The following is a 13,946-nucleotide window of genomic DNA, read 5'->3' as shown; positions in this document are numbered from 1 at the left end:
TCTGTGTTAACCTCTGTCGGTGGCAGTTGATGTTCCTTCCTTGTCCTTTGCAGCAGATGGCAGATTTCAGTGTTGGCTATTTATATCCAAGGCTGATCTTTCCCAGCGTGTTTTACTTCTGTCTGTAAATATGTTTCAGGTACGTGAGGCATGGTTCTGATTGCGTGGTGTTTGCATGTCGGGGGGATTTGGGGTGATTGTGGCTGTTTGTTGAGCTTGTGGCCGAAACCAAACCGTGCAGGACTGAAGGAGCAGGCATGTCCCTCCTTTGCAGGGGGTTTCCCACCTGGGGCTCCTCACCGTCCCCCCCCAGCAGCCAACACGGGGATGCTCGTGGTCCCCAAGTGCTCTGGGGGAAAGGGGGGGCTCTGGGAAGGGAGAGACGGGGAAATGGGCTGTGGATGAACACCCTGCCCCTGAGCAGACCCGGGGCAGAAGCAGGACCCCGGCTGGCTGCTGCCGCCCCAGCCCCGTGCACCCCCCGGCAGCCCCGTGCGGTCCCCAGGGTGCTGCCAGGGTCCCCCTTCTGTGCCTGCAAGGGGCTGGCGGGACCCGGGTGCTGTTGGTGTTGGGGGGACCCCAGGCTGCGAGGGGAGGGGGAGCAGGAGCCGGGCAAAGATTCTGGTGCTCTGTGAGAAGGCTGGGGGTGACGCGTCCCCCCCGGCAGAGCCGTGTGCCTTTGGGTATGGGGAAGGGAGGTGATGCGAGCAGGGCCCTGGGCTGCTCCTTGGGTTGGGGCCGTCCCCCCCGCCTGTCCCAGGGCTGCCTGGCGGGGGTTGCGGGGGGTGTGGGACCCGGGACGTGGCCTGGCTAGGTCTGTCCTGCCCTGTAGCTCTTTTTTACTGTTCCTGCTTTGATATTTCTGTGGCTGGATTTAATGATGCATTTTTGGAGTGGAAAAAAAAAAACCCTAATATATTAATACCTGAATGGAATGCTTGTTTACAGATGACTTCCCCTTTTTAGTGCAATAAAGTCATTTCTAAAACAGATGCAGGTTGTGCCCTGGCTCCTGGTTTCCCCAAGACGTTCCCTTTGCTGTTCATTGTGGCTGCGGCGTCGCCCCAGCCCCGTTGTCTTCCCTGCTGTGTCACGGAGGGATGGGGGGCAGCGCTGGCCCCCGCACTGCCCAGCAGCTGCTTCTCTGGGCGCTGCTGCCCATTCCCGACAGCCTTGCAGGGGCTCAAAGCGCTTCGGCATCTCTTCCCGGTGCTGCCGACCACGGGGTGAGGTGGGAGAGAATCTCCGGGGGAGAACAGGGGATGTGGGGAAGGGGGCTGATCCTGCTCGGGGGGACCTGGGGGCTGGGGCGAGGGAGAGCCCCTTCCCGGGGGGTCCTTCCAGCCCCCCCAGCCTGCCCCTTGTGCTGCTGGCTGTTGGCATTCAGCACATTACCCTGTTGTTTCGGGGTTTTTTTTTTCCCCACCTTCAATTTCAAAATGTGCTTTTAACCAGATGCTGCTGAAGAAAAGAGGGAGGTTTGTCTGTTACCTAAATGCCATTTTTCTAATTTCCACCATTCTAATAATTTGTCATTTTTGGTAGAAATAAAAGCTGGGAGAGCTAAACAGATCCACCCTCTCTCCTCCTGCCCCCACGGGGGCAGGGAAAGCAGCGTGGTGAGGGCTTGGCAGGTGCCAATAATTTAAGCAGTGCTTTTTCTAGAGGTGTAAAGCTACAGCAGTTAGCAATAAAATGAGGCTGATTAAGTTAGTCTGAACTAGAGTGGATGGGGTCAGCATGAACACATGAAAAATCCCTGGAAAGTGTTCAACATTCAAAGCGCTGGAAGCAGCCAGAGGGGTGGAGAGGGGTGTCTTGTGGGGGAAGATTTAACTCTGAATTTGTAATTGTGTCTTTGTGGGAAGGAATCGCGGCTGCTTCTCCCCACCCTGGGCTGGACCTGGGAGGGCTGGGGTCGTGCTGAGGTGAGGTTCTGAAGTGGAAGCTGCCGGGCGGGAGCCGTGAGCGGCTCTGCCCATCACTGGCAATGCTGGAGCCCCAGGAGCCTCCCCCGCACAGGGGGTTCTCTGGCCGGGGGTCCCCGCGCCGGTGCAGCCGGGCACAGGGACAGCACGCGTGGGCAGCACGATGTGTGCAGGAAACTCAGGCAGAGAGGGGAGAGGGCTGGATGCGGAGGAGCCGGTGGCAGCTGCCGCCTCCTTTGCCCTTATCTCCAGAGCAAGATTCACCTGGGCGAGACGCGCACACAGACTTCGGCTATTTTTAGTCCTGCGTTCCCACAATGCGAGGACTCAACTTCTGAGAAAATTGCCTGGAGCTCATTCAGCTGCGTGCGTGATGGCTGGCGAGGGAGGGAGAGGACAAATTAGGGGCTCGATCTCATGCGGGGTGTGTGGTGAGGCCGGGGCTCCCCTGGGGAGGGTTTCCCAGGCAGGAGGCCCCAGGGCTGTCCCCATGGGGGGACACCCTGTCCCTGCCTTGTCGCCCAGCCGGGCAAGGGGTCCCAGGGCCAAGCGCTGTCCCCAGCCGATGCTCGGGCATTCTCGGCAGGGCTGGGGCCAGGGCAGCTTTGGGCTGAATGGAGCAGCAACAGTTGGTTCTCCTCTCCAGATTTCTGGGAGCTCTCGGGTCTGGGGGAGCCCTGAGTGCCCCCTCAGGCAGCCCCAGCCCCGCCAGGCCCTGTGCCCCCCCACCCGACCCGGCCGCCGATTGACTGTTTTGGTCAGAAAAAGCATCCTCCTGTTGCCTGGCAACCTTCATCCGCCCGGTCCGTGGCGGGGGCTCTCCTGCCTGCATCCCCACTGTGCGGGGCTGCACAACCGGCCCCTTCCAGCACAGCGGGTCCCCGGGGACCAGGCAATGCAAGACAGCACTGGAAAACCTTGGATCCCACCTGGGGTGAGACCCCCACAGCCATCGCTGCCCCGCGAGGGGTGACAGCTCTGCGAAGCGCAGATACATCCCTGGCCTGGCAGCAGCCGCCCTTGTGAGTCCCCCCGTCCCGGGGCAGACGTGGAGCTGGGGGTGCGGGGGCTGCACAGGGGGTCCTGCTCCAGGGCCAGCAAGTGCCCAGCTCATCCCTTCCCATCCTCCATGCACGAGGGGCACTGGGGGGTGCGGGGGGACACCGGGGACCTGCCGGCTGTCCCTGGGCGGTGGGACGTGCTGCATGTGGGACCGTGCGGGCGCCGGCGTGGGCGTGCGGCAGGGAAGTGGCGAGCGAGCCCGGGGCTGCTCCGGCTGCACGCGAGCATCAGCCTCCCCCGGCACACGCTCCTCGGCTTATTGCAGGCATTTGTCTTCCATGGCAGCGCATCTGTTGGAAAGCGGGGAGGAGAGACTCCCACTGTTACTGGGAGGAAAACAGAACTTAATTGAATCCCACAATCCCTTGTAGTCACATCAGGCGAGAGACAAAGCCAGAGGAGAGCGATTCCCCCCTCGGGCTCCTGCACCCCGGCACCCCGGGCTGTGCCACGTCCCTGGCGGTCCCTGCGCCTCCGGGGACACGGAGCCCCAGGCTGGGGACACAGGGCTCTGCTGGGAGCAGGGATGACCTGGGGCTCCTTGTCAGCCCCGCGGCAGTTGGTGGTTCACTAAAGCCAGCGCTGCAGGAGCAGCTGCTGGGATGTCCCCAGGGCAGGTAGCGCTGCCTGTCATTGCCAGCCCTGGGGTGCACGCTCTTTGTATTTCGCTTTTCCATCTGAGCTTTACTCTTCGGCTTCGAGGCTGGCGGTCTGGACAGGACCTGGGGCCAAGGGCCAGATCCTGCCGGCGCAGCCAGGGAAAGGCAGCGAGGAGCTGGGAAGCGCTGCCTCAGACTCTCCTTCCCCGTCTCCTCGGCAGAGGAGAAATTAATTTGAGCCCCTGGAGCCAGCCCAGGCTCGGCTCAGGCCTGGGGCTGGGGTGTACGGAGCGTGTGGGACCGTGCTGGGGAGCGCGCCGGGGCAGAGGCTGCTTTGTGGGATGAGGGATCTCTCCCTGCCTCTCCGCTCTGTCTCCAGTGACTGCTCTGTGCTGGCTGCCTGCTAGAGTTTTAAATGCTGCCTTCAAAATGTTTACAGAATGCCCAAAGCGTCAAATAGGCCCAGGTGGGAGGGAAAAAAAAATGGCATAAACAAAGCAGACAGGAGGATTTGTTAAACGCCGGTGTCTGCTGGCAAACACTCGAATATCGGTGTGGACAGGTGACAATCGATGTGGCATTTCGGGCTGATCTCTGCGCCCAGGGGCTGCCCATGCGCTCGCTGGCTCCTGTGGCAGGGGTGACCGCGTTGCAGCGGGTCGTGCTGCCATGGGACCACCCGGCCAGACCCCCAGCGCCAGGGCTGGGAGATGCTCCAGGTGCTGGCCAGGGCCAACTCCGTGTCTCCCTCTGCTTCCCCAGCCAGAGCCAGGTCCCCGGGCAAGGGGACACGGCTCCATCTCCCTCCTCGGTGGTCCCGGGGCAGCGGCAGCCCCGCGGCCCCTCGGGGCTGTGCTGATGCCCCTGCCCGCTCCGGTGCCGTTCGGGTGCGATCCGGGTGTGGGACCGTGTCTGCCATCGCAGCGAGCCTGCCCGGCACAGGCAGCGCCCGCAGACCGCGCTGGACGCGCTGCGGGGAGCTCGTCTGGCATTGCCATGGTAATGGAGAGCACGGCTGCTGCCAGGAGAGAGCAGGGAGGGCAGAGGCTCCGCAGCCCGCGCTCCCGGGGAAGATGCTGCCGGCCGGGTTCGTGTGCACTGGAGCAGCACGGGAGTCCCAGCCCAGGGTCTGTCACACCGACGTCCCTGTGATAGCCCGGACGGCAGCGAGCACACCCCCTCTGTGAGGGAAGCCTTCCGCACCTCTTGCACCTGCGACAAAAGCAGAGGTTGCACCAGGAAACACATAAAAATATGTATTCAAAACCTCAAATCTCACTGCTGCCAGGTTATAATTAATTCCTATTTGCAGCTCAGTCCAATTTCCCTCACACAGCTCCCAATTCAATCCAATTGCCATATGAGATTTCTGTAATCACTAATCTTATCAAGCACATCAGTGTGAAGTGAGAACACTGCAATTAGCAGGAACAGGAGCAGCAGGTGAGCAGCTCGGTGAGTATTTATTTCACCTGTGCCAGGGGAGGACTGTGCTTGGTCCAGTGCTTGCTGGGGCTGCCCCTTTCCGCCCCCCAGGCGGGGGGGCTGCCGCGGTGCCAGAACCGCAGAGCATGGGGAGCTGCCATAGCCTGACCCCGGCAGAGCATCACCCTCCTCTGGCAGCTCCTGCTCCCTGCCCTGGTCCGGACAACACGGAAGGGACGGTACCAGACCCCGGGAGAGCCGTGCAGGGGATGCCCTGTTCCCCAGACCCTCCCAGCAGGCTCAGGCGAACGGGGTGTAAACCCACCGTAGATCCTGCTCCGAGCTGCCACTCGAGGGCTGACGGGCTTTTTTGCGGACAATCTGTTCCCCTCCCACGGCCGCTGGCCGCCTGCCCGCGGCGTCTCCCGGCAGAGGCGGTGGGTGCGGGTCTGGCCTGGGGCCGATTCCCCGCGGGGCCGGGCTGGGTGGGCAGCTCCCATGGTGGCCACGGGGGCACCGCTGGTGCTGGGGCCGGCCGGGCCTGCGGAGCGGCACCCGTCACCTTCCCCGGGTCCTCCTCGCATCGGGTGGGCGATCTTCAGCCGGGGTGGATGGAGTTCACGGGGCTCTGCTTGTTCGGGAGCAGCCGAATTATCTGTGGTTTAAGCACAGCGCGGTGAGGCTGGGGACGGCTCAGCCGCAGGCACCGCCGGTGCCAAACGTCCCCGTGGTGCGGGCAGCCCTGAGCTGCTCCTTGCCGGCGCCGGGACAGCGTCACCGCGGCGGGTCCTGCGCACACGGTGCCCCCGCGGTGGCACATGGCGGGGGGTGTCGGGGTCCCCACCCTCGCCGCAGCTGTAGCATCCGTAGGGTGGTGTTGCACGGGCACCTACCAAAATCTCTCGCTTTGCCACCCCCAGCCGTCTGTCGCTGCTGACACTCACCGACAGGAATAAACTCCAACACCTACCATATGCTTTGCTACTTCTGCTGCCTGTGCTCACTTGTTACTATATATTTCCAAAGCTGGAGCTGCCTCTGCGCAGGGCGGCTGCGGGGCCGTGCCCCGGCGGCGCCCGGACGGGCTGTGGGCAGGTGCCACGGGGACGCCGGGGTTTCGGGCATCCCTGGGGCAGGTGGGGGCGGTGGGTCTCGCCCTTGGGCAGGCTCAGCCCCGCTCCTGGGAACTCCCGCTACCCGCTGCACCGGCTGCCGAGCTGCTCCAGGGCAGCTCAGCGTGCGGCAAAGTGGCCCCTCCGCAGCAGGATCCGGCCCCTCCGAGCTCTGCCCGGCACTGGCGCTGGTCACCGCTGCCATCACACCTCGCGCGCACCAACAATGCGCCTGCCCGGCAGCGCTGCCCGACCTGCGTCCCGCGGCCCCGGCGGCGTCAGCCTGCGCCATGGCTGGACACGGCACCCGGAGCCGCGCTCGCCGGGCCAGGAGCAGGCACCGGCGGTGCAGATCGTCCCCTGAGTCCTTTGCTGGGATGGGGATGCGAGCCAGCATGATGGCTCCAGATTTCGCTCGTGGGAGCTGCATCCCCAGGATCGTCCCAGAGCAAAACCACAGGGAAGGGGGGAGCGAGCGGCTTTCAGCATGTCCCCCACCCGTGGGGTCTGGAGGGTCCCGTGTAGGGACAGTCACTGCCCTGCCCCGCAGCGGGGAGAGTTAATCTCAGTGAACAGGCACCAAACAGAGCTGCTCCATATGTTTAATGTTTCTCACAGCTGGGAAATTCGTTTTGCTTCCAGAGTGGATGCATCTCAGCACATCCTCCAGGCAGCGGACCTGGTGATGCCAGGAGCAGCAGAACGACCTTTGTGGTGCAGCTGAGCCCGCACCGGTGCCGCCGTCGTGGCTTTCCTGTGCCACAGGAACACCCAGGGACAGGGACGTCGGGTGCGTGAGCGGAGCTGAGCGGCGGCTGCTGCTCCCCCGTGGCATCCCGCATCCTGTGTGTGGTTTTAATTGCACCATGCGGCTTTGATTCACGGTTTTAATTGCAGCCTAAAAAGGCTGGGGCAGCAGGAGAGGAAAACATCAAGCTTAAGGGAAACAAATCAGGAGAGAAAAGAACATTTACTGGAGAGTAATAAGTCCGTGGCTCCACGCGTGTGTTTGCCTGGCGCAGCGCAGGACGGTGTCAGCGCAAGGAGGAAAGGGGATTTCTTTCTTCCATGCGCTTGGCAAGCCGACCCGCATGGTGTGGCACAAGGAGCAGATTTTTCCTGATCCTGTGCTGTTTCTGCATTTTTTTTAACGCCTGTTCCACAAAAGCTGTTGGGCAGGGGAGCGGGGATGGGGATGGGGACAGGAATGTGGGGACAGGAGCAGGGGTGGGGACAGCTCAGCGCCGTCCTGCTCCTCTCCCTCCACTGCAGGGGCCACCTCTCCCGATGAGGTGGCCCATGGGCATTCGTGTGGCTCCGGCGCGGCTGCCCAGGCTGTTCCCCCGCCAGCGAGGGCTGGGATCTCGTTACCGAGCTCTTTGACTTCGAGCATCTTGGAAACCGGTGCTTGCTAACAAGGCAAAAAGAATGACAGCAAATAAACCCAGCCGCGGGAACATGGCCTTCTCATCCAGCATTTTTATTCCCCCACGTTCTCCCCCTTTCCTCCTTTGCCAACAGATTGAAGCCACTGTAATAAAATTATTAAACAACAAAAAAAAAGATGTGGCCCCCACCTCAATGCGGCAACCATGGAAACTGGATCAAGGGGACACCTGTACGTTTCCATTCTGGGCTCCCGCTATCTGAATATACAGAGCAGCGCTAATTAGAAACCCAGAGCGAGCGGCAGGTGGGGGGAAGGAGCCGAAGGGCTGCGTGGCCGGGGGGCAACGCCAGCGCTGGCCGGCACGGGGACGGGCCCCGCCGGATCACAGTGAGCCCCAGGGCCACCCAATGCTTCATCTCCCCCCAGATTTCAGACGCCCAGTGGGTGCTCGCTGGCCGCCCGCTGCAGCACTGACGAGGTGGCCCCGGGCACCGAGGGGCCGCGGGGACCCTGTCCCGGCCCAGGGGCCGATGCCCGGTGGGGGCCGGCGGGTTGGGGCCGTTGCTCGGTGCCAAGAGGAGTCACACCGCTGCCCCACGGTGCCAGATCCCACCGGGGCGCGGGAGCGGTGGTGGGGAGGGACCACCTCCAGCGGCGCCCGCTCCCATCCCCGTCCCACGGGGCACCATGTCACCCGTCCTGGCGGCACCGCGGGCGCTGGCACGCCTGGTCCCCGCGGCAGGGGCAGGAGGGCAGCGGGCGGTGGTGTGGGGGCGAAGCCGAGCGCGAGATCTCGCACCTCCCACGGGGAGGGCGAAGGCTCCGGGGATGCTGCCAGCCCGCGCCGCCAGCTGGCTCCCTGCACCGGTGCCAGTGCCGTGAGTGGCACCACCGGCACGGCCCCGGCAGCTGCCCGGGTCTCTGCCAACCCCGGCACCTGCCGAGCAGCTCCTGGGCTGGTGCAGCGGGGACGGGGCTTGGGGACGAGCAGGGACGGTGCTCCGGGGCTCTGGGCTGCTCCCCACCCCATGCTGCACACCTCGGGGTTTGTGCTTGATTTTAGGTTTTTAATCATTTCACCAGGAGGAAGCTCTCCGATACAGCACGTGAGCACCCAGGAGGAAAAGGCTGTGTTTAACCTGCAGGTTTATTTTTACCGACAGCGAATGGCAGCGCCTGGAACATTCCCCTGCTTGGAGTTAATTTTTACTGAAGCTTAGTTTTAGTCATTGTTGTCTAAGCCTGTCTCCTCCACATTTATTCCATGGAAAAGCTCCTGGAGCTCAGCCCCCAGGATTTCAGTGGCCCTGGGGCCGGTGCAGCCGCAGATGCACCATGCCCACCAAACCAGCACCGTGCCCACCAAACCAGCCGCTCCCACCGAGCAGGTTGTCCAGGGGGCTCCGGCATCAGGGCGTCGGTTGGGCAGGTGAGCGCCGGCATCACCGGCTGCCCATCCCTGCCCACTGCCCGTCCCTGCCCGCTGCCAGCTCAACTTTGGGGAGAAGAAAATTCCTCGTTTCCATGGGAACCGGAGGAGGAAAGTTTCTGGGGCTGCAGCTGGGATTGTGCCAGCCGGGCGAGACGGGGACCCCAGCGCTGGCCGTGTCCCTTCTCTGCGCCCAGGGCCGGGCGGGTGCCCAGCCGCAGCCCCTCTGCCCACGCCTCGAGAGCTGCCACCCCAGCGAGGGGTACGCCGGGCTCCTCGTCCCCCCTCCCGTGCTGTGTCAGATGCGATCTGACATTTAGCTCTGCGGCTCGCGCGTGGAGATGCAGCGATAGCTCTAATCTGCTTTTCTCCTCCTCGCGCTCTCCCCGGAGGCAAAAGCTGCTGCTGGAAGAGCAGGGGGGCTCGGGCAGCCCGGCCGGGAGAGCTCCCGCAGTGCCATGCCGGGGGTCCGCGGGTCTGGGGGGTCTGGAGGTGTCCCAGCAGCCGCACCGTGCCCCCCGTGCTGTGCCCTCCCATCGGCAGCAGCTCCCCAGCCAAGGAGCCAGGACACCTCCATGGGGGCCCCGGCGCTCTGTGCTGCCCAGAGCGGCTGCAGCTCCTCCAGGACTTCCCCGAGGGCAAGGACGGAGGCACAGCAGCACCCCAGGTACAGCCAACAGCCACGGAGCCCAGACGGCCGCGGCTGCCTGCACCCCTGCCCGCCAGCACCACCACCCCCTGCCGCCCCCCACCACCGCACCGCCCTTCCCGGCTGCAGCCGGGGGTGTCGGAGCCGCCCTGCACCCCGCAGAGGGACACCCCGCACTGCCCTGTCCCCTGTTCCCGGTGCCTCAGCTCCAATCAGCAAGGCCCCTATTATTTTTTTCTGCTCTGCAGCTCACGTCATGTCAAAACAGCGGTGCGGGAGGGAGCGGTGGAGGGGAGACGAGGTGCCAGCATCAGCCCGTTAATGAGCTGCGGAGCAGCCCCACAGCCACCCCAAGTCTGAGCTTCCACCTGGCTCCACCATCCTGGTGTCCCCCCCGTGCCACAGGGTCCCACGGCTGCTGGAGCCCCTGTCAGCCAGGTCCCCAGAGACCCAGCAAGGGCCAGCACTGGCCCAGGCAGCAGCCCCTTCCACCCGCTGCGGGTCCCACAGCATGAGGCCAGGACACCCGAGACACCCCCAGGGTGAGGCCAGGACACCCGAGACCTCCCAGGTCCCCATCCCCGGCCCCTGGAGCAGGGAGGTTAATGATGCATCCAGACGGAGCCGACCTTTCCACCTTTCAGCTTCACCTGCGGCTCCCTTTTCCCTGCCATTATCTGCATGGATGCCTGTAGATTTCATTTCCATATTCATGGTGTTTTAATGACCCTGTAATATCTTTATGTTCTGCAATTAAATGTGGAATCTTTTTTTTTTCCTTCTGCAGATTAGCATCTGCATAGGATCATTTGTGGTGTTTGAGCAGGGGAAGGGGAGGCTCTGCAGAGAGAGACAGGGTTAATTAAACTTCAGAGACCAGCAGGCTCCACTGCCAAATGTCCTTCTTGCCAGCGGACCTGGGGACAGCGGGGAGGGGAGAGCTGTGCCACCGGGAGTGTCGGGGTGGCTGTAATGGCACAGGCACACACCAGCATGTGCACGTCCCAAAACCTGCGACAAGATCCTGCCCAGGGGTGCAAACCGCGACCTCGCTGCTGCCAGCGTTACCCCAGCGCAGGGGGGTCCCGTCTCCATCCCACCCCCACGAGACCCTTCTCCAGCTCATCGGGAGGCTCTCTGCGGCACAGCATGCTGTCTGTCCAGCACCCAGCACCCAAAGGCAGACAGACAGACCGACGGCATTGGGGTAGAGAGGTGCCACCCAGCAAGGCAGGGAGCTGGGGCAGCCGGGGACGCGTGGGGAGCTGGTGGTGCCCCCCGTGCTGGCAGCAGCCCCCCCGCAGCCCGGACAGTGGGGCTGACAGCAGGGCTGGGGAGAGGCCATTAGAGATCCTATCGCTCCATCTCCATCCCCCGGAGCTAATGGGCATCTCTGCCGCTGCACCATCCCCCTCCCTGCGCTGCCCAAGGGCTGGTAATTGGGTTTCAGCCCTGCAAGATGGATGGAGCTGGGCCGAGAGCGGAGGAGGGAGGAAGAGGAGGGCACAGAGCCCCCGGAGCTCCATCCATCCCCTGCCCGCTGCTCGGCCGTGGGATGCTCCAGCGCCAGTGCGGCCCCAAGCCCTGGCACAGGCTCTGGCATCGCGTACATGGCACTGGGACAGATGGGTCCCTGCAGCACGGTGGCCGTGGGCACCCAGGGACCAGAGCCGGGGTTGTGTCCAGGGGTTTCAGCCGCGCTGACGGGGATGGTGACGGCAGCCCCAGCGCTCCTGGCTTTGTGTTGCGCCTCGCGGCCTCCCCCTCCTCCTCCCTTGGTCCTTTTGAAGCTGCAGCTGTGAACAAGATGTTTGCAAGGGTGAGGCGCAGGAGCGGCGCGTTTGGCACATTGAATAAAGATGGGGCTGAAAAACACCTTCTCATGTGGCGGTTGGAAGCAAAGGGCGGCGCTGAATTCATTAGGAGCCGTGCCAGTCACCACGGGAGCCTCAGCCGCTGCCCGGGCTGGTGCAGCAACACGTGCCGGTGCCCCGTGGCCGTGCCACCCCGCGCACCCACGCACGGCGGCCACGCCACGGCACGCACCGGGGCGCAGAGCCCGAGGGGAACGTGGTCACACGCACCCTGAGCGTCCCACCACCCCATAGCCGCCCCTGTGGGCACACAGCCACGGTGAACACAGCGAGTGGGGGCCCCGTGCACCCCACAACCCCCCAGCCTCCCCTGATCTGCTGGGGCAGGTGGGGCTGGACGCCAGAGGTGTGCCAGGACGGACGGACAGCACGGGAGGGCTGCGGGACGGATGATTGCTCCCTCCTGGCCCTGCTGCTGCATCCCGCTGCTCCAGACGATGCAGCGTTTTATCATCCTGTGAGGCTGACAGGCGCCAGAATTAATGGGTTCCTCATCAGCACTGCTTCATTTAGTTCCCGCCGGAGCCGCCCGCTTGGGCTGGCACACGCAACCCCCAGCAGCACCCGAGGCTGCACCCCTGGCAGTGGGGAGAGGGGTCACTGGCGGTGTGGGTGCCCAGGAACACGCATGTGTGCGTGTGTACACCTGTGCATGTGTGTGGGCACACATGTGCACTGGCCGAGGGCTGGCAAAGACACCCCTAAGGCTGGAAGGGGGTTGAGCCCCTTGGCTGGGTGGCCGGAGGGTTCTGGGGGGCACAGGGACCCCAGCCCAGGCAAGGCTGGCTCCACACACCCCTCGTCAAGCACCTGATTTTAATTACTTGACACCAGCAAGGAACACTTGTGGGCAGTGCTGGGGGGGGAGCAGGGAGGGGTGAGCATCTTCTGCTGATTAGAGCTTATTAATTCTGGGAATAGCCCAGGGACCCAGGGGATGCTCTGGAGGGTGGGTGGGGCGGGCATCGCGGCGGGGGCACCTGCGGAAGGTTTTTAAGGCCCTTATCGGGGGTGACTCCTCCGCTGTGGCCACACACCGGTTGGAGGTGGAACTTCAGCAGGTGCAGGACCAGTCCCACCAGCACCAATGCAAATGGTCTGTCAGGGCGGCTGCAGCCTGGGAGGGTCACGAGGGTATCTCACTGTGCACCGGCGAGCTGACAGTATCTCTCTGTTGTTGCAGGAGAGGCTTTGTGTGGCTTTGTCATTTCCCTCGACTCTGACTCCGGCCGTTATCACATCAGCGGAGGGCGCTGGGAAAAAGAAATCGCGCTTTGTCTGTTCTCTTGGCGCTGGCCTTTTCAGAAAGTCGGCATCTTGAAAGGATTTGCCATCCCACGGCTGGTTTATTTGGCAGATGGTGCTGATGTGGAAGCTGCGTAACTGCAAACCCTTGACTTGGCTGTTCAAATTGCTGTCAGGTTACATCTTCCTGCGTGTACCTGCGAAGCCATCCTGCATCCCGGCACACAGGTGGCAGCCTGGGTATATTATCTGACTTGCAGGGCTAACCCCTGGTGTACAAGCCCGGCGGCTGCACCACGTTTCCCACTCCCATGGCAATGTCACAAAATCAATAGTTTGTCAAGAGGGTATTGAAGGCAAATTTAGAAAGTTACAGACTGTTGCAGGAGGGAGGGAAGAGGAAATACAATCTGTTTGGGGTGCGAATGCAGCCGAGACAGTTCTGGAAGCTGCGAGCGGTGAGGCCAGCCCGGCATGGGAGGGCTCTGTTCCAGACGTCGTCTTTCTGAGACCTCGTAACTGCGGAAAGATTAATTTTAGAATTGGACCGGGCTGCAGTACCATCAGCTCTGAGAGTAAGATCAGTAATAGCCACAGGGAGGAAGGACAGCAGGGACACGAAGGGAGCTCTGCAGCCACAACACGTCCCATCAGTCCCCGCTCGAGGGGACGGGAACTGCCCTGAACTGAGCGCGAAAGGACCCTGTAAACCGTGTGTGTTCAACAAACATCCTGAGGAGCCGGCATGTGTCTGAAAACCTAAACGAGCGTGTTATTTGTGAGTAGCATAGCTCCATCTAGCAATCATGAAAACTGATGCTTCTCTAAAGCTTAATTCATCGCTACTTTGTTAAGTGTTAAAAGCTGTTCTTCTGTCTGTTAACATCCACAGCCAATGGGAAAATGAGTATTTCTTTATAGGCAAAGCTGACACACAAAGCTCTGTCACCTCTGCGTTCAGACCATCCCTCAGTCTGCAGATCTGACACATCAGACATGAAGCTCTGGTTTCCCCACTGGGGCCACTTTCCCCCTTCTGTGGGTACCCGGTCCCTGGGCTGCTGGAACCGCATCCCAGGTCCCGCTGGCACCAGCGAGACGGCTCCCGGAGCAAACTGCAAACCGGCAGAGGGCCTGGAAACTCCTGCCACAGAGCAGTTGACTCTCCCCAAGTCTTGACCGCAAATTCAGGCTTTTCTACTTTTCGCGGTGACAAAACACCTGGACGCAGAG

Source organism: Caloenas nicobarica, chromosome 27 (assembly GCF_036013445.1).
Source record: "Caloenas nicobarica isolate bCalNic1 chromosome 27, bCalNic1.hap1, whole genome shotgun sequence".
Classification (NCBI taxonomy): domain Eukaryota; kingdom Metazoa; phylum Chordata; class Aves; order Columbiformes; family Columbidae; genus Caloenas; species Caloenas nicobarica.
The sequence above is the reverse complement of the archived record's forward strand: the minus strand, read 5'-3'. Positions refer to the sequence as shown.